Source organism: Pongo abelii, chromosome 13, assembly GCF_028885655.2.
Source record: "Pongo abelii isolate AG06213 chromosome 13, NHGRI_mPonAbe1-v2.0_pri, whole genome shotgun sequence".
In the NCBI taxonomy this organism is placed as follows: domain Eukaryota; kingdom Metazoa; phylum Chordata; class Mammalia; order Primates; family Hominidae; genus Pongo; species Pongo abelii.
In genome coordinates, this window is record NC_071998.2 from 90,829,048 (window position 1) to 90,848,264 (window position 19,217).

General features: G+C 36.4%; 1 long non-coding RNA gene across 1 annotated transcript in view; it reads left to right on the forward strand.

Moving 5' to 3' along the window:
- LOC112134931 (uncharacterized) overlaps positions 1–12,156 on the forward strand; it is a 36,158-nt gene extending 24,002 nt beyond the window's left edge. The window contains exon 4 of the long non-coding RNA XR_008509884.2: positions 11,680–12,156. This is a non-coding gene — a long non-coding RNA (uncharacterized LOC112134931). The remainder of the gene's footprint in view (positions 1–11,679) is intronic.
- Positions 12,157–19,217: the final 7,061 nt, after the last annotated feature.

Consider the following 19,217-nt stretch of genomic DNA (forward strand, 5'->3'; position numbering starts at 1 on the left):
TTTGAGTAATAATAAAATTCCAGTCTCCTGCAGAGCCAGCTCTGCATAAGTTACACTTTCTCCATTGCAGTTTTCCCATCTTGATAAATCAGCTCTGTCTAGGCAGTGGGCAAGATTAACCTGCTGGGCAGTTACAGTATCCATATTATCTATCTTCAAATATATACTCCTGAAATTTTAACATGATTTTTGCTGAGATTTCAAGAGCGTGCATTTGAAGATAGCTAAAAAAAGGAATAACACTATGAGATGCACAATGCCATGTGCAATGAATTTGAGTGGCACAGAAATTGTTAGGACACTGGTAAAGAGACTATTGAAATATACCAAAGAATATATATCATGTTGGCTTCAACTCAAGTGATGTCAATACAATTGAAAAGAAGCAAAAGAATTCAAGACATATTTTGGAAGTAGAATCAAAATCAGCTCTACTCTGTCATCCGGATCATCAGTTATGAATTTCTGATCTTCCAGGAAAGTCTAAGCATTCAGTCTATGACCATGAAACAGACCAAAGGTGAGTAAGAAAATTTGCCCTCATTGTCACTGTCATCGTTAGGACCCACCAACACTGCTTAGTTCAGACTGTTCCACTTATCTTGGCAAAAAACACCTACTTCTTTCACACATTTATAGACATAGCTTCTCCCATGCACTTAGACAGCTTCCTACCTAAAAAATTGACATACATATTGTGCCCCAGGATTAGGCTCAATTGAGCACTTGGCATTGGAGTATTGCCTGTCTCTTTCTATATCCACTCTGCCATATCTTTCTGTTAGATCTACTCATAAGTTCAAGTCATCCCAGGTTTAGTTGCACATTAAAAGCTTATTACCCTGTGTTTCCAGAAAGGCAAAGCAGCAGCAGCAGCCCTGCTGCTGGTATAAATATGGAATTATCTAGGCTGGTTCACGGATCTACCCCTGCTACCCAAGATCCTCCAGTTCCCTGAAGGAACTGGAATCCAAACCCGAAAACCTAATGTCAGCCAGGGGAAGCTGACCTCTTGTCTAATGTCTGTAGCCTTGTGCTGAGACTGGTTTTCCACACCTCTCACTTTGTCTCCCACACTCCTCTCAGGCTGGCAACCAAGACATGCATTGACACCTAGAACCATTGCTGACTCAAGACCCTTTTTTGCTCTCTGTGTGCTTCTCTTGGATTGGATACTGGACCAGATGAGAGTTAGTTTTGCCACATTCCCCTAGGCTTAGTTTTGGTCTTCCCATAGAGGAAAGTCAGCCTGGTTTGTTTACTTCAAATGATAAAGGAAAAAGAGAATGAGAAACTCTCAAGTACTGCTAATTGAAATGTAAATGCATGCATCCACTCTGAAGAGAAATTTAGCAAAATCTTTAGACGTTAAAGATACATGTATCCTGTAATCCTACTCCCAGGTATATGTCCCCAGAGAAATAAATGATATGGTCACAATAAATAAATACAAGATTGTCCATAGCCACTTTATTCTTAATAGCAAAAATTTTAAATAACCCAAATATTCAATAGAAGAATGTATAAACAAACTGTGGTGTAGTTATAAAATAGAATATTACCCAGCATTTAAAAAAAAACTTACGAATATACATAATAATATTAATGGCCCTTAGAAATACTATGTTGAGCAAAAAACATAAGGCTCAAAATGTACATACTGTGTGATTCCATTTAAGAACAGGCAAAACTAATCAAAGTAGTGGTTAACTCTGGCAGGATGTGGAGAGTGGGGCTTATGACTGGAATAGGACATAAGGAAACTTTCCGGGGTGATAAAAATATTCTATATTTGTATCTCAGTGGTGGTCACTTGGTCTTATACATGTGTGAAAAGTCATCAGATTGTACACTTAAAATTTGTGTGTTTTACTGTATCTAAATTATACCCCAAAGGTGTAAAACAAAAGCAAATAACATCGATATGTTATCAATATGTTTTAAATAGAGATAAGCAAAAGGAGTGAATAAAATCATTCACTTCCTACCGTTCAGATATAACTACTAAGTGATTTTTGTAGTTATGTTACTTTTTTAATTTTATAAATCATATTGCTTTTTAAATCAGCTCTTTTCTATTTAACATCATTATCATTTAATTGTTTTATAAGAAGTGATCTTCAAACTTTCTAGCAGCAGAAATCTTTCCTGAAACAAAATTTTATGTGAGCCCCCAACATACAGATATTGTTCCAGTGAGAACATATTTAGGAAGTCATGCCTTCCTGCTCTTCCTGTTCTTTGCCCTCCTCTGGCAGCCTCTGAGCCATCATAATGGTACCAAGTAGTCTGAAAATCACTGTCTCAGTTTCATTTTTAATAACTGGATTCCAGTTCATGAGTGACCCACAATTTAACTCTGAGAGTAACAAAAATGTCAACATCTTGAGTATTCGCAGCCTCTTCTTTATTTTCCACCCTTGAAGGAAATCCTGCAGTTGTCTGATCAAAATTGACTCCATTCACCCAGCTCACCCCAAATATCCCTCAAAAGGGATTGTTTTGTCCAATTCAGTAATAAAGAATGTAAAAAGAAATGTTTTAGGTAGTCTTTTTGACATGAAGTCAAAGAGACTCTGTGAGGTCTTACACTAGAAAGGGAAAGAATTAGCAGCTAGAAAACAGACACAGGAAACGGAAAGTTGACGAGGAAGAAGATAATGCTGGGTACAAGAAAGAATTTGACATAAATTTTGGACAAAAGTAATGGAGAGAATTGGAAGCAGCTGCAAAGAACAGGAAAGATACTGGGAGTTAGAGGTATTTGACATTGTGAAATACAGTTGGATAAGGAAAGTTCCAAAATGCTTCTCCTCTTTTTTTCCCATCCAAAATCAAATTCTTCTTTATTAATTTATGAAGAAGTACATTTTGTATCATTGCTTGAATCTGATTGCATTTCCATGATTTAAAATTTTTTAATTTTATTCTTAATCAACAAATGATAATTGTATATATGGGGTTCAATGTGATGTTTCTATATATGTATACATTGTGGCAGGATTAAATAAAGGTAATTAATAAATCCATCACCTCATATATTTACCATTTTTGTGGTGAAAACATTTAAAATCTACTCTTTTAGCAATTTTGAAATACACATGGCATTATTCATTATTATAGTCACTATTCTGTGCTATAGATCACTAAAGCTCATTCCTCCTAACTAAAACTTTGTACCCTTTGATCAACATCTCCCCTTTCCCCATCCACCTCTGTCTCCCAGGCCCTTGGTAACCAGCATTCTACTCCTATGAGTTCAACTTTTTTAGATTCCACACGTGAGATGATACAGTGTTTGCCTTTCTGTACCTGGCTTATTTCACTTAGCATAATGTCCTCCAGGTTCATCCATGTTACCACAAATGACAGAATTTTCTTTTTTAAGGCTGAACAGTATTCCATTTCATAGGTACAATACCATATTTTCTTTATCCACTCATCTGATGATGGACACGTAGGTTGCTTTCATATCTTGGCTATTGTGAATAATGCTGCAATAACAGGGGAGTGCAGACATCTCTTCAGCATACTGATTTCAGTTCCTTTGGATATATACCCAGAAGAGGACTGCTGGATCACATAGTAATTCTATTTTTAGTTTTTTGAGGAACCTCCATAACATTTTCTATAATGGTGATATTAATTTACATTTCTTCCAACAGCATCAGGGGTTCCCTTTTCTCCACATCTTTGCCAACACTTATCTTTCATCTTTTTTATAACAGCCATTTTAGCAAGTGTAATGTAATAGCTCATTGTGGTTTTAATTTGCATTTCTCTGATCTGAGCATTTTTTCATGTATATCTGTTGGCCATACAATGCTTTTTCTAAGATAACTAGTGCTCACTCAATTCAAGTTTTTATAATGCAGCATTTTTCCTGCTGATTTAAAATGAATTTATAACATAACTTGTTGTATGTTAATGTTATACACATTTGTGACTCTTTCTAGACTTTTAATTCTATTGCTGTGATCTACTTGTCTACTTCTAAACCAGTTCTAAGTAGAACAAATTATTACAGCTTTGTAACATTTTAATAACTTATAGGACAAGTCTCCCTTCATCACCTTTTAAAATATTTTTGTTAGATATATTTTATTTTTTTGAATGTTTGCAACTCCATCTAAACTTTAGAATCATGTTGCCAAATTTTCAACATCTGTCATTGGTTACAATTAATTTGGTTACAATTTAATTTGTAGAGGAATTTAGAGAAAATTTACACTTTCATAATTTTGAGTCTTTTCATCCAGAAATATGGTCTGTCTCTCCACTTATTGAAGTCTTCTCTTACCCTTTAGAAAGTTTTGTTGCTTTTTTCATGTAGTTCAGCACATTTTCTGCTAAGTTAATTCCCGGGTTTCTGTATTTTTAATTGTGATTGTGAAAGGGATATTTTTTCCATTATATTCTCTAGCTGGTTTTTGTTTTCTAAGAATGCTACTATACACACACACACACACACACACATATATACATGCATGTGTATATGCATATGTACATATGTATGTATATGTGTGTACATACATACATAACTAACCAGATAGCCTACCAGAAATTCATATTAGCCCTAAAACCTCTTCATTTGATTACCTTATATATTCTAAATATTTTCTAGGTTATAATAATTGCATCCCTTCTTTCCAATATTTATACTTATTCTTAATTTAAAATAATAGCTAGGAACCGCCATAATAGCATTAAATATTTTCAGTGATATTTGGCACCTCTAATGGAATGCTCCTAAGGTTTCATCATTAAGTAAGATGTTTATTCTGAGTTTCTTATAAATAGTATGTTAAGAAAATCTACTTCTGGTCCTACCTTACTGGCAGTTTGAATTAATTAATATAAAATATATTTTACTAAATGCCTTTCAGGCATCATGTTTGTTCCTCTTTTAGCTCATTAAATGTAGGTAATTACATTAATAAATTTCATGTTCATCCAAAAATCCTGAATTAAACCCTACATTGTACAGTTATGATATATTTAATATTGTATAGAAATCATTTTTTATATTTCTATGGAATATTTACATCTATTTTCATAAGTGAGATTGATACAGTTGCATATGTGTGTTTGTATGGGCATGCTAGTTTGGTCAGATTTGGATATCAGAATTATGCCTGCTTCAAAAAAACTGAATTGAGAAAATTTCTGCATATTTCTAATATTCAAAATATCTACTTAATAAAAGAGATATCTGCTCCTTGAACATTTTTAAGAATTATCCACAAAAATCATCAGTCTAACATTTTCTGGATAGAATAGATCTTCAACAATCTTTACAATTTCTTGTATAATTGCTGGTGTATGCAGATCTTCTTTAATTACCTTTAGAAATTTGATTGTGTGTGTGTGTTTGTGTGTGTGTGTGTGTGTCTACAACCTGGAGGTAGTCTCCAAGACTTCCAGTGAAAGTGATACCGAAGTTTGAATTTGGGATGCTTCACACACAAATCTTGCTCTGTCTCTAAACTTCCTTAAGAAATTAGAAAAAGAAGACCAAACTGAACCCAAAATAAGTAAAGATAAGGGCAGAAAGCAGCCAAATAGAGACAATGGAGAAAATTAACAAAGCCAAAAGTTTGTTCTTTGAAAAGTATAATAAACTTGATGAACCCCTAACAAAACTGATAAGGAAAATCATCCATTTATCATGACTTTCAGATCCATTAGTTAAAAATGAGTGTTATGTTCATATGCAATTTCTTATCTCCCTTGTATCGGTGGTTTCATGCCCATTTCCAGTCTTATTTTTGTGTCTGTTTTTCTTCTTTGATTTGCCTTATTTATCTCAACATACAAAATGGACTTACCATTCCATTCTCTGCGTTTACCAATTCTGTAACTTATGCATTTAATTTTGTTGGTTTTCACATCCTACATTCTCAATTATATTCACTGTTCTATTTCTTTTTTTTTTTTCTTCAACTTTTAAGTTCCAGGGTACATGTATGTGCAGGATATGCAGGTTTGTTACACAGGTGTACTGTGGTATTTTGCTGCACAGATCAACCCATCACCTAGGTATTAAGCCCAGCATCCATTAGCTATTCTTCCTGATGCTCTCCCTCCCCTGATCCCACTCCTAACAGGCCCCAGTGTGTGTTGTTCCCCATCATGTGTACATGTGCTCCCGCTTATAAGTGAGAACATTCGGTGTTTGGTTTTCTGTTCCTGCTTTAGTTTGCTGAGGACAACGGCTTCCAGTGCTATCCATGTCTCTGCAAAGGACATGATCTCATTCCTTTTTATGGCTGCATAGTATTCCATGGTGTATATATACCACATTGATCCTAATTTCTTTATTCATTCTCCTCATTTCTCATCTTTAATATCAAAATATGTTTAAGGCTATAAATCTGCTCTGAATACTACTTTGGCCATACTTATAAGGTTTTTTTAATAGGCTTTTTTAGAATTGTATTTGTATTGATAAATAATAGTTGTACATATTTTGGGAGTACCTGTGATATTTTTATACCAATATACCATGTGTGGTGATCAAATCAGGGTAATTGGGATATCTATCATTGCAAACATTTATCTTTTGTGTTGGGAACATTACAATTCTTCTCTTCTAGCTATTTTGAAATATACAAGTTATTGTTAACTACAGTAATGCTATTGTGCAATCAAACACCAGAACTTATTCCTCCTATCTAACTATATTTTTGTACCCCTTAACCAAATTCTCTTTATCTCCCCTACCCCTCAGTCTCTAGTAATCACCATTCTACTCTCTACCTCAATGAACATACTCTACATTTTTAGTAGTAATTTTCATGTCATTAATGTATACATTTTCTCTTGGCCCCAAAAAGTGATTTAGGAGAGTGTCTGTTAAAATATTCAAGAATTTATGGGTTTTTCCACTCTTGTTTGTTAACCGCTAACCATCAATTTCAAATTTTTATAACACTGTCAGAAACTGTGGCCTCTGTATTTTCTGCTTTTGGAAATTACAGTTTTCTATCTGGACTACCATATAATCATATTTTGTAAATGTTTAAAGTGGACACTGGGAAAAAATGTATATTGTCTCTTTGTAGGTTATAAAGTTTAATATTTATCACTGATTTTTATATATCCTCATTTCTTTATATCCTTATTTCCTTTATATCCTCATTCTGTCAATTACTGAGAGAGTTGTGTCAGAAATTTCTTGCAGTTACTGTGGTCATTGCAAATCCCTCCTGTATTTATAATAGTTTTGTTTATATATTTCAGATATAAATTTGTTTATATATTTCAGATATAAACATTTCTTATGAAGTATATCTTTGCCAATACAAAATGCATTATCATTTCATTTAATGTTTCATGTAATGCTCTTGCCTTGAAATCTACTATGTCTGATAATAATATTGCTACCCATCTGTTTGTTCTTTACTACAATTTTTGCCCAAATTTTATTTTTAACCTTCTTAGGTCATTGTTATAATGGCATATATAAAGCTGTTAGTTTTGTTTTTATAGAGGTAAAATATACATACTATGAAATGCCCAATCTCGAGAATACAATTCAAGTTCTGATAAATGTATGTACCAATGTAACCACTATCCTGATCAAGAGATCAAAAATATCCACCACTCCAAAGTTACCACAAACTACCATAGGCAACCACTGTTCTTACTTCTATCAACATAAATTTTGCCTGTTCTAGAAGTTTATATAAATAGAATTATTCAATATGTGCTCTTTTATGTCTGGCTTCTTTCACTCTATATGTTTTCATGGTTTGCTCTTGTTGTTGCATATATCAGTATTACATAGTTTTTTCTTCCTGAGTAGTAGTCTTTTATATGAATTATACCACAATTTATATTCCTGCTTACAGACACTTCCTTTCAGTTTGAGGCTAGTATGAATAAAGTTGCAGTGAACATTCTTATACTGTCTTTTTGTGGGTATACATCTTCATTTCTTTTGGACAAATACCTAGGAGTAGAATTTCTGGGCCACAGCATAGGCATATGATTAATTTTAAGAGAAACTGCAAAAAATATTTTCCAAAGTGAGGTACAATTTTATACCCTCATCAGAAGCTTCTCCAATTTTAGCCTTTCTAGTGGGTGTAAAATGGTATCTCGTAATTTTAATTGGCATTTTCCCAAAGACTAATGATATCGAGCAATTTCACAAATAGCGTATTGACTATTTGTACATTTTCCTTGATCAGCTACATGCTCAAGTACTTTGCTCATTTTCTATTAAGTTGTTACTATTACTGATTTGTAGGAGTCTTTATTTATTCTTGACAAAAATCCTTTGTCTCCAATATATGTATTGCAAATATTTTCTCCCACTCTCTTTTCCTTTTCCATTTTTGTTATGGTAACTTTTGATGAGCAAAAGTTTGTAATTCCAACTCATCACTTTTTTCCTTTCTGTTTAGTGCTATTTATGCCCTAAGAAATCTTTGCCTAACACAAATTTGTGAAGATATCCTCTTGCATTTTCTTCTAGAAGCTTTATAGTTTTAATTTCACTTTTGGGTCTATAATTCATCCCTAAGTACTTTGTGGGTTTTGGTGTTGTCATATAGAATTGTGTTATTCATTCCATTTTCCAATTGCTTGCTGCTGATTTATAAAAATACACTTTTTATATTGACCTTGTATCCTGCGGCCTTTCTAAATTCATTTATTAGTTCTAGTAGTTGTTTTGTAGATTCCTGAAGATTTTCTATGTAAAAAAATCATGTCTGATCATGTCTGTGAGAAAGAGGTGGTTGTACTTTCTTTCCAAGCTTTATAGCTTTTATTAGGTTAGCGCAAAGTAATTGTGGTTTTTGCTAATATTTCTTTTTCTTGCCTCATTAGAACAGGTACGACCTCCAGTACAATATAGAATAGAAGTAGTAAGAAAGGATATCCATGCTTTGCTCTCAGTCATGGGGGAAGGCTTGTAATATTTCAGTGTTAAATATGATGCCACTATAGGTTTTGTAGATGTTATCAGGTTAAAAAATTTCATTCTTTTTTTTTTTCTGCCTAGAGACAGGATCTCACTCTGTCACCCATGCTTACAAGCAGTCCACCTGACTCAGCTTCCCAAGTAGCTAAGACTACAGGCATGCACACCACCATACCTGGCAAACTTTTGTTTGTAGGGACAGGATATTGCTATGTTGCCTAAACTGGTCTCTAACTCCTGGCCTCAACTGATCTTCCTGCCTTTAGCCTCCCAAAGTACTAGATAATATGGTTGGGCTTTGTGTCCCCACCCAAATCTCATATTGAATTGCAATCCCCAGGTGTTGAAGGAGAGACCTGGTGGGAGGTGGTTGGAGCTTGAGGATGTTTCCCCCTCATGCTGTTCTCATGATAGTGAGTGAGTTCTCATGAGATCTGATGGTTTTATAAGTGTTTGGTAGTTCTTCTCTTGCTCACTCTTCTCACCTGCCACCATGTAAGGCGTGCCTGCTTCCCCTTCCACCATGATTGTAAGTTTCCTGAGGCCTCCCCAGCCATGCGGAACTCAGTCAATTAAATCTCCTTCCTTTATAAATTACCCAATCTCAGGTATTCCTTTATAGCAGTGTGAAAGCAGACTAATACACTAGGATGATAGGCATAAGCCATTGCACCTGGCCTCTTTGTATTCTTTATTTGCTGAATCAGGAATATTTGAACTATTTCTGAACTTTTCTGAATTTATTAAGAGAACTATATCATTTTCCTCCTTTATTATGTTAATATGTGAAATACATTAATCAATTTTTGGATTAAGCAATCTTGTATTCCTGGGATAAACCCCACTTGGTCATGATGTATTAACCTTTTTATATATTGCTGTATTCAACATAATATTTCATTAACGATTTTTGTGTCTATGATCATAAGGAATATTGATTAATTTTCTTTGCTTGAAATATTTTTCTCAGATTTTGGTATCTGGGTAATGTCTGCCTCATAAAATGGGCTCCTCAATTTTCTGAATTTACCTAACTTTAATATTATTACTTGTTTGTGATATTCACCAAGGAAACCATATGGACCTGGAGTTTTCTTCATGGGGGTAAAGTTTTTTTGCCACAAATTCAAATTTTTAAATAGATATAGGGCTATTCATTTTTTCTACTCCATCTTGCATTAGCTTAATTTGAGAACATGTCTAATTTATTGAATTTTTTAGTATAAAATTTTCATAATATTCCCTTATTATTCTTTTTTTTTTTTTATTGAGATGGAGTTTCACTCATTGCCCAGGCTGTACAATGGTGCAGTCTCAGCTCACTGCAACCTCTGCCTCCCAGGTTCAAGTGATTTTCCTGCCTCAGCCTCCTGAGTAGCTGGGATTGCAGGTGTGCACTACCAGGCCCAGCTAATTTTGTATTTTTAGTAGAGATGGGGTTTCATCATGTTGGTCAGGCTGGTTTTGAACTCCTGACCTCAAGTGATCCACCCACCTCCACCTCCAAAGTGCAGGAGCCACTGTGCCCGGCCTCTCTTATTATTCTTTTAATGTTAGTATGATCTATGGTTATATAACTTTCATTCCCAATTTTGGTCATTTCTGTTTTTCCTTATCAGTTTTGTTGGGGGTTCATCAAGTTTATTATACTTTCCAAAGAACAAACTTTTGACTTTTTAAACTTTCTCTATTGTCTCTATTTGGCTGCTTTCTGGCCTTATCTTTACTTATTTTGGGTTCAGTTTGGTCTTTTTCTAATTTCTTAAGGAAGTTTAGAGACAGCAAGATTTGTGTGTGAAGGAAGCATCCCAAATTCAAGCTTCGTTATCACTTTCACTGGAAGTCTTGGAGACTACCTCCAGGTTGTAGAGAGACACACACACACACACACACACACACACACACACACACGATTTGCCTGAGCTCAGGAGCAAATGTTCATCTTTCCCACGTTGACTGTTTCTGCTGCATATTGCAGCACATTGTACAAGACCCAGGGCCAAAGTTCTGAAGGACCAGGTTCACTGCTTTGAACATGTCTAGAAAGTCCACTAGTGCATCATCATGGCTCAGACTAAACATGAGTCTGGACTTTCAGGCAAAGATAAGGTCCTAAAGTTTAAATCTCTTTCACATTTCTAAAGGCTTTCCTAGGAAACCAGCAGGGAGAGGGTTGTCTCTGCATCACTGTCTACATAAATTTGAGCTCTTTAGATATAAAGGTTACTTATTCTGGACCATGGACCATGGATACCTACAGCTATAATTGTTTAGGTTTTAGCACCCTGATCAACAAGTGCTGTCAACCAATCTGAGATAATTAAAAATTCTAAAATTTGAGTTGGTGGGAGAAAAGGTGTATGGGCAGGTTGGGATAAGAGGAAAATAAGGGAAGAAGACTACTACAGTTTCAAACACAACTGATGATTTCAAACACAACTGATGATGTAAGCAAAGGGTTCAAAAATTGGAAAATAAGAGCTACTCGAAAGGCTGGGGCAGAAGGACTACCTGAGCCCAGTACTTCAAGGACAACCTGGGAAACATAGTGAGGACCCATCTTTAAAAAAAAAACTAAAAATAAATTGGAGAATTAAAGAATTAGGTCTGTTGCTCTCCTAGTTGGAAGTCTGTAGAAGCCAATGATTTCCAAGGAGATTTTAAGCCTAGAAAGTAAGTCAAGCAATTAACTTGGGTTTTCTGGATATCTTCTATTTCTCTCAGATTTTCTCTGCATCTCTTTTCAGCAGTATGTCTTCTAGAATTTATTAATTTCCATTACGGCCTTAAATCTGTGGAAACTTTTCCATTGTGAAGTCATGAAAATTGGAAAAGAATCTGGAGGAATAACATACCATGAGACAGACCTGCCTCCAAACCAGACATCTCTTTCAGTATTTGTGAGGCCTCCCTCCAGTTTCTTTACTACTCAGAGCTTCACCAGGACAATCAAACAAACATAGAGGTTGTGGGAGCTCTAATGCAGCAATGAAGGTGAAGGTGAAGCCTGCTTGCTAAGAACAATCCGCTCTCATAAGACATTTAAAGAAAGGTAATATTTTTGGACATTTTTCTGTAACTGAATATTAAGATATTGAATATAGAATGCATCTTGTCTTTTATCCTTTCAAAACGATTTACTGAATGTCCACTATGTACCAGGCATTGTGTGAGGGATAAAAAGATTAAATGGTAAGCAGAGAAACACAGAAAAGAAAGCTTAAAGGCAGTTGTGAACGGAAAAGGTGGGAATGGAGGAGAAAACCTGAATTGTTAGTGAGTTCCTTTATTACCAAAGACTGCATGTTCTTGGACCCTTCAATCAGGAAAAAAAAAAAAAAAGTAGTTATGCTGGATCTCTGCTGACATGAATGGCAGGGAGTGGTGTGTGTGTGTGTGTGTGTGTGTGTGTGTGTGTGTGTGTGTCTGTGTGTGTGTGTGGTAGGTTTTGGAGAAGATGGGGAAGCATAAGGAGAATACCTCAATTTCTGCCCAATAGAAGTGGGAGGATGGAATCACTGATGTTCCAGAAGCTAAGAAAGGAAAAATGTAAATTATTTTCTTTACGCATGTGGTTTGCACAACATCCTCCAACATAAGACTCCCACTTGGGTCCTAAAGTTGGAAAAATCTGGGGAGTATAAAGAAGGGGAACAGAGCAACAAGACTTGACACAGTATGCCAGATGTCAGCACTAGCAGACTGATTTCCAAAGGGGGAGCTTTTTCAGATATTCTCCAGGTGCATCGGTCATGTGCCTTATGAACCTGGAATTAATGACATTTGTGTAAATTACAGAGATATATTTCTCACATAACTCCGCGTGTGCAGCAGGGTAGCAAGGAAAGAGTTCTTTAAGTGGGGATAATCTGAAGAGCCCTTAAGAACTCCCTACTCCAAATAGCATTTCCCATGTTGACTGAAATTCTTCATTTTGTTTCACTGCTTCAGAATTGATCAATCTGTGATCATCTCACTGTAACTGCAGAGGCAGTTATAGCATAGTATAGTAATGAGAGTGTGAATTCTGAAATCAGATTGCCTTGTTCACCCTGGACTTCACCACAAATTGTTCATGTGACTTTGGGGCATGTGTCTTAATAATTACTAAGAATTACATTGACTGAGCATGTAATCATGTAGCAAGGATGGGGTCAAGCACTTTACATGCATTAACATGTTATCGTCAGTCTTCTCAACTCCCTTTGAGGTAGGTATCATTATTATCATTATCATTTTATGGTGAGGCACATATCTAACTTTCAGATCCAAAACTAGGAAGTGGGGAAAGTGAAACTCAAATCTAAGCAGACTTAACTACTACACCACAGTCCCCTCATTTACACCTTCTAAGCCACAATACCTACCTCATAGAATGGTTTAATTATGTTTAAGATAATGCTTATAGATTTGATGGAGTGAAAAAAGTGTGCAACATGATTACTGTTATTTCAGAAAAATGAATTCTTCTAAACATTGGAGGAGTACCCAGAAAATCCAGTTCAACTTTATTAGGTGCTAAGGTGATATAGTGATAAGACTTTGATTCCTGCCCTCAAGAAGCTCATAGAATTCAAGGCTTTATTACATTGCTCCACTACACAAAATCCTAACAGTTCTACATTGCTTTCGGAAAGCTTACATCCCTAGGTTGGCACAAATGGCCCAACACAATTGCAAGTTTTCTTACTCTCTGGCTGCATCTCCTGCCACTTCCTTGTTCACAGTCCAGCTTGAGACTTAACCATTCTTCAGACATGCCATATATTTCACATCTCCGTGTCCTATGTGCTGTTCCATCAATCTGAAAAACTCCCTTCCCTACCTCCATTTCCCCACCTTCAGTATTCAACTCAACTCTTTCTGGAATTCCTCACCTCCTTCTAGATTAGCTGTTCCTCCTCCGTGTTCCCAAAGAATCCTCTGCACACATATTGCTCTTATTACATTATACTGAAACTGCTTATCTGCCTCCTCCATTACTCTGTGAGTTGCTCAAGGGCAGACTGTCTTAGTGATCTCATCCTAGCTCCCAGAACAACACAGGTACAGTAGACACTCAATGAATGTGTAGAACAGATGAACAAACTATAATTACTGCTCTAATAGAGTATATGGTTTTGTGTTTTTTGTTGTTGTTGTTTTGTAGAGGCAGTGTCTTGCTGTTGCCTAGGCTGGAGTGCAGTGGTGCAATCACGGTTCACTGCAGCCTCAAATTCCTGGGCTCAAGCGATCCTCCCACCTCAGCCTCCTGAATAGCTGGGACTACAGGCACACCACCAACATAACTGGCTTATTTACTAACTTTTCTTTTTGTAGAAACAGGGTCTTACTTTGTTGCCCAGGCTGGTTTTAAACTCCTAGCCTCAAGCTATCCTCTTGCCTCGGCCTCTCAAAGTGCTGGGATTACAGGCATGGGCCAACACGCCCAGCAAGTATAATTTAATGGAAGAATGAGAAGAGAAAAAAATTGAATGTCTACGATGACTTGACAAAGGTGGTATCTGAATTGGTTCTTTATAGGAAGACAGATGTTTTCTAGAGAAACAGAACCAATAGGAGAGAGATCGAGATAGACAGAGATACAGATTGATGATGAGGAACTGCCTTACATGACTATGGAAGTTAAGGAGTCCCATGATCTGCCGTCTGCAAGCTGGAGACCCAGGAAAGGTGGTGGTGGTGTAATTTGTCTGAGTCCAAAGGCATAAGAACCAGAACTGATAGCGTAAGTTCTAGTTCAACTTCAAAAGCCTCAGAACTGAAGGGCAGAAGGTATATGTCCCAATCCAAGGGCAGGAGAAGACCCATGGGCAGGAGAAGACTCAAGCAGTCAGGCAGAAACGGAGAATTCTTCTTTTCTGCATCCTTTTGTTCTATTCAGGCCCTCAACCGATTGGCTAATGCCCATCCACATTGGGGACAGCAATGTGCTTTACTTCATCTACCGATTCAAACCTCTTCTGGAAACACCCTCACAGACACACACAGGAACAATGTTTAACCAGGTATCTGGGCATCCTGTGGCCCAGGCAAGTTGACATATAAAATTTATGATGACAGGCTGGGTGTGGTGGCTCATGCCTGTAATCCCAGCACTTTGGGAGACCGACGTGGGCAGATTACGGGGTCAGGAGTTCAAGACCAGCCTGGCCCAATATGGTGAAACCCCATCTCTACTAAAATCACAAAAATTAGCCAGGGGTGGTGGCGGGTGCCTGTAATCCCAGCTACTTGGGAGGCTGAGGCAGGAGAATTGCTTGAACTCAGGAGGCAGAGGTTGCAGTGAGCTGAGATCACGCCACTGCACTCCAGCTTGGGCAACAGAGCAAGACTCCATCTCAAAAAAAAAAAAAAAAAAAAATTACCATCACAGAATTTGGATCAATGGATACATGCAGAGGACCTCCAGTAAAAAAGGACCTCCAAATAAAAAAGTCCATGGAAAAAACTCCTGGGGTATAAGCAGACCCCTGTGACTAGAGCATAGGGAAGAAACATGAATGATAAGGACATAGTACCAATAAAATGGAAGTGCAGAGAATCTATTCTCAGGCAATTTCCAATTAAAAATCTTACTGCTGCAAATAATTTGTTCAGCTCCCAATTCTTTTATTTGTATTTCTTCTCATTTATTCATAACTGACCCCTGATAAACTATAGCAAAAATACAACTATGTGTGTACAAGGAGGGGTCATAGCAAAAGGATAGAAATAGAGAAAGGAAAATAGTAGAGAAAGAAAAATAGGAGGAAACTATTCTAAATTATGATACCAAGCAGATAGGAGTGTATTCACCTGTATAAGAGCAGAGACCATGTCATCAGCAGGTTGATTATTCTTTCTTTTTAAATTTTTCATTTCTGACTACATATATAACAGACCCATGCTAACTTAGGATGCAGAGACAGATACCTGGAGGCAACCAGTATCATTTTAGAAAGGAAACCTTTGGCCCATGGGACTTCAAACTGCACCTAATAAGCCAATGGCATTACTAACAAGTCAGTGATATTTGGGGTACAGTACTTAATACAGGCTACACAACACAAGGGCAAAAAGTGCACAACTACTTCACTCCTTGTGCCAGGCATGGTAGCTCACACCTGTAATCCCAGCACTTAGGGAGGCAGAGGCACAAGGATAGCTTGAGCCTAGGAGTTCAAGACCTGCCTGGGCAACACAGTGAGGCCCTGTTCTCCACAAAAAGGGGGAAAAAAAAGATTTAAAAAATAATAAGTTGGAACTCTTTGTGCTCCCTGGTTAAAGTGCCAATTCAGTATTTACTGCACACTTGTTATAGGAAGGACACTGTTTTCGGCACAGAGAGGGATACCTGGAGGAATTTGGTATGATCCAGGTCCACTAAGAATGCACAAAGTAGGTGAGCCAAATGTGTACACGATAATGCAATTTACAGTGTGGTGAGTATGTTTAAAATGCAGCATGGAAGGAAAAAGAAGTCATCCATTAATCTTAATAAGAGAAATGGAGGAAGTTTCATGGCAGGGCCAAAAAGGACTCCTAAGAAAAGTTTTCATTGTGTTTCTTCATTTTATAATTGTTTTAATTATAAAGGTAATACATGTTTACTATAGAAAATCCAAAAATGCAGATAAGCAAAAAAAAAAAAAAAAAAAAAAAAAGAACACAAACCACTGCATTTCTGTATATCGCATTTCTTTATTTATTTATAAAAGTGAGAACATATTGTACATAATTTTCAGTACGCTGGTTTTTAGGCAATAATATATTACAGCGATCTTTCCATGTTATTTATTATACTTCTACAACTGACTTTTATATTTAAATAGGTGCACATCAAAAGGTATAAAAGAGTACACAGTAAAAGCCTGACTCTCTCATCCCATGACCCATGACCTTATAATTTTAACCAGAAGCAGCCACTGTTACATTTTTTGTGATCCTTCCAGTTTCTTGTGATCCCTCCACAAATATTCTATGAATATATGAGCATACATGTATATATTTCTCTTTTTAAGTAAATGGTAGCTGTGAACACACGGTTTTGTACCTTGCATTTCTCTCCCCAGTCAGTACATATACCACTGCCTCTCAGTGGCTGCGGTGTTTCAATGTATGGATATACAATAATTTACTCAGTCCCCTTTGATGGACATTCAGAATGTTTCCAACTCAGTCCCCTTTGATGGACATTCAGAATGCTTCCAATCTTTTACTATTACAATATTACTAGGTATATCCTCCAAGTGTAAACATGTATATATTTGTGGGTATATCTGTAGGAAAAATTGCTGGAAGTGGAATTTTGAGATCAAAGAATATGTATGTTTTAAAATTTGACAGATATCACACAGTATCCTCCATTAAGGCATTCCTAATTTCTACTTCTTCCAACTACAAATGAGACTGTTTCCACACCTGTGGTTCCCAGCCAGATAATGTTTTCCATTTCCCTCCCCTGGAACACACATCTTGCAGACAGGTGAGGTAACGCATCTAGTTCTGGCCAATGGAATGTGGGAATGTGAACAGAACTGATGTGTGTCGTATCCAGGCCAAGGTAACTGAGAATAAAGTATGCATTCTCCACCCTATCTCTGCAATTCTGTCCACTGGAAACAGAAGAATTCAAGGCCCTAGGGAATGGTGGATCCCTATAATGGAAGAGCCTAAGTCCCTGAGTCACCATACAGAAAAAAACAACTGTCTGCCAACCAGAAACATCCGCAGTGGACTATTACATGAGGGAAGAATAAATTTCTATTTTATTAAGCCACTGAAATGTTGGTATTTGTTGTAACATCTCACTTTACCCTAACTAATACACCAAGATACCCTTTTTTATATAAACATCAGATCTACAGTTCTGAAGATACTCAGGGAATGTTGCTCAAGTATTTCAAAATTAACTTTCAAAGTTAACTATGATATTGGCTGTGCTGTTAAGAAAATAGGCTTCATTTCCTGAATTAACAAGAGCTGTTTTTTGTTTCTTTGGTTTTTATCAAGAATGAGTAGTGATTTATCAAATACCTTTGCAGTATTTGTGAAAATGATTCTAAGTTTTTTTTCCTTTGATCTATTAGAGTGATATCTTACATTAATATTTCCTAATGTTGAAATAGTCTCACATTTCTAAAATAAACCATGTTTACTTGTATATTTTATTTTGTATATGCTGTTGAATACAAGGGAATAACTGAAACAAAATAATAGATTGGGTAATTCTTTAAACATGATTTATAAATTTTAAATTTTAATTGAGGAAGTAAAAAGTACAGGAGACCCTCCAAAGAACAAATCTGTTATCTGGAAAAGCAGGTGAATGTATATCACATTATCTGGAGCAAAAAAAAAAAAGAAATGGAATTCTTGAATAAAAAGATGAGAGAACTAACCAGCAGGTCCAGGAGGTCTAATTGGAAATAAAAGGCATTCAGAGTGAGAACAAGGACCATAATGGAAAAAGTAATAATCAAAACATAATACAAGAAAACTTCCCTCAGGAGGAGACTAGAATTATGAAATCAAAAGGGCTCACTGAGTGCCAGATAGGATAAATGAAAAAGGGCATATGCCTATATATATATCCTAGTCAGATTTCTAATTTCTGAGCTTCAAAATAAAGAAAACAGAAAAGCTTTTAGAAAGAACAAGTTACTTATAAACAAATGAGCTTGAGGCTGTCATTGGACATGGTTAAGAACACAGGCGCTGAAGTAAGGCTACCTGGCTTCAAATTTTGGTGTGAACTTAGACTGGGTTGCTTAACTTCTTTATGCTTCTGTAAAATAGGGACAATGTTAGTACTTAGCTTCTCAGGTTGGCTGGAAGCAACATCCGATATAATACATGGAAGAGCCTAGCACACACAGTCAGTATACTTCTGTTAACATCTACAGCTGTATGAGTGAGTCAAAATTTTACACACTTTTGAGAAGATAAAAGCCCAAACCCTCCTCAGAACACAGCATACAGCACTAATAGTCTGAAGAACTGCACAACAGCCCCACCCTAACATCTCTAATGGTAGCTGAGTCCCATGCTAGTGAGAAGTGAACTGGTGGGCAGAAGGAACCTCATTGACTTATTTCAATTAATGTGAGCAGGGCAAGAACAACAGTTTTTTGGCCTGGAGCTGAAGATTATTGGAGATGAAAAAAGTTGTAGGCTCTGTCAGGGTAAAAGGATGCACAGTGAAGTCTCTTAAAGTCAGCAGGGACAATTCTACAATTAATAGACCTTATTACCAATGGGGACCCTCCATAAAGTAAATTGTAATGAGACTTGTGGCTGCCAG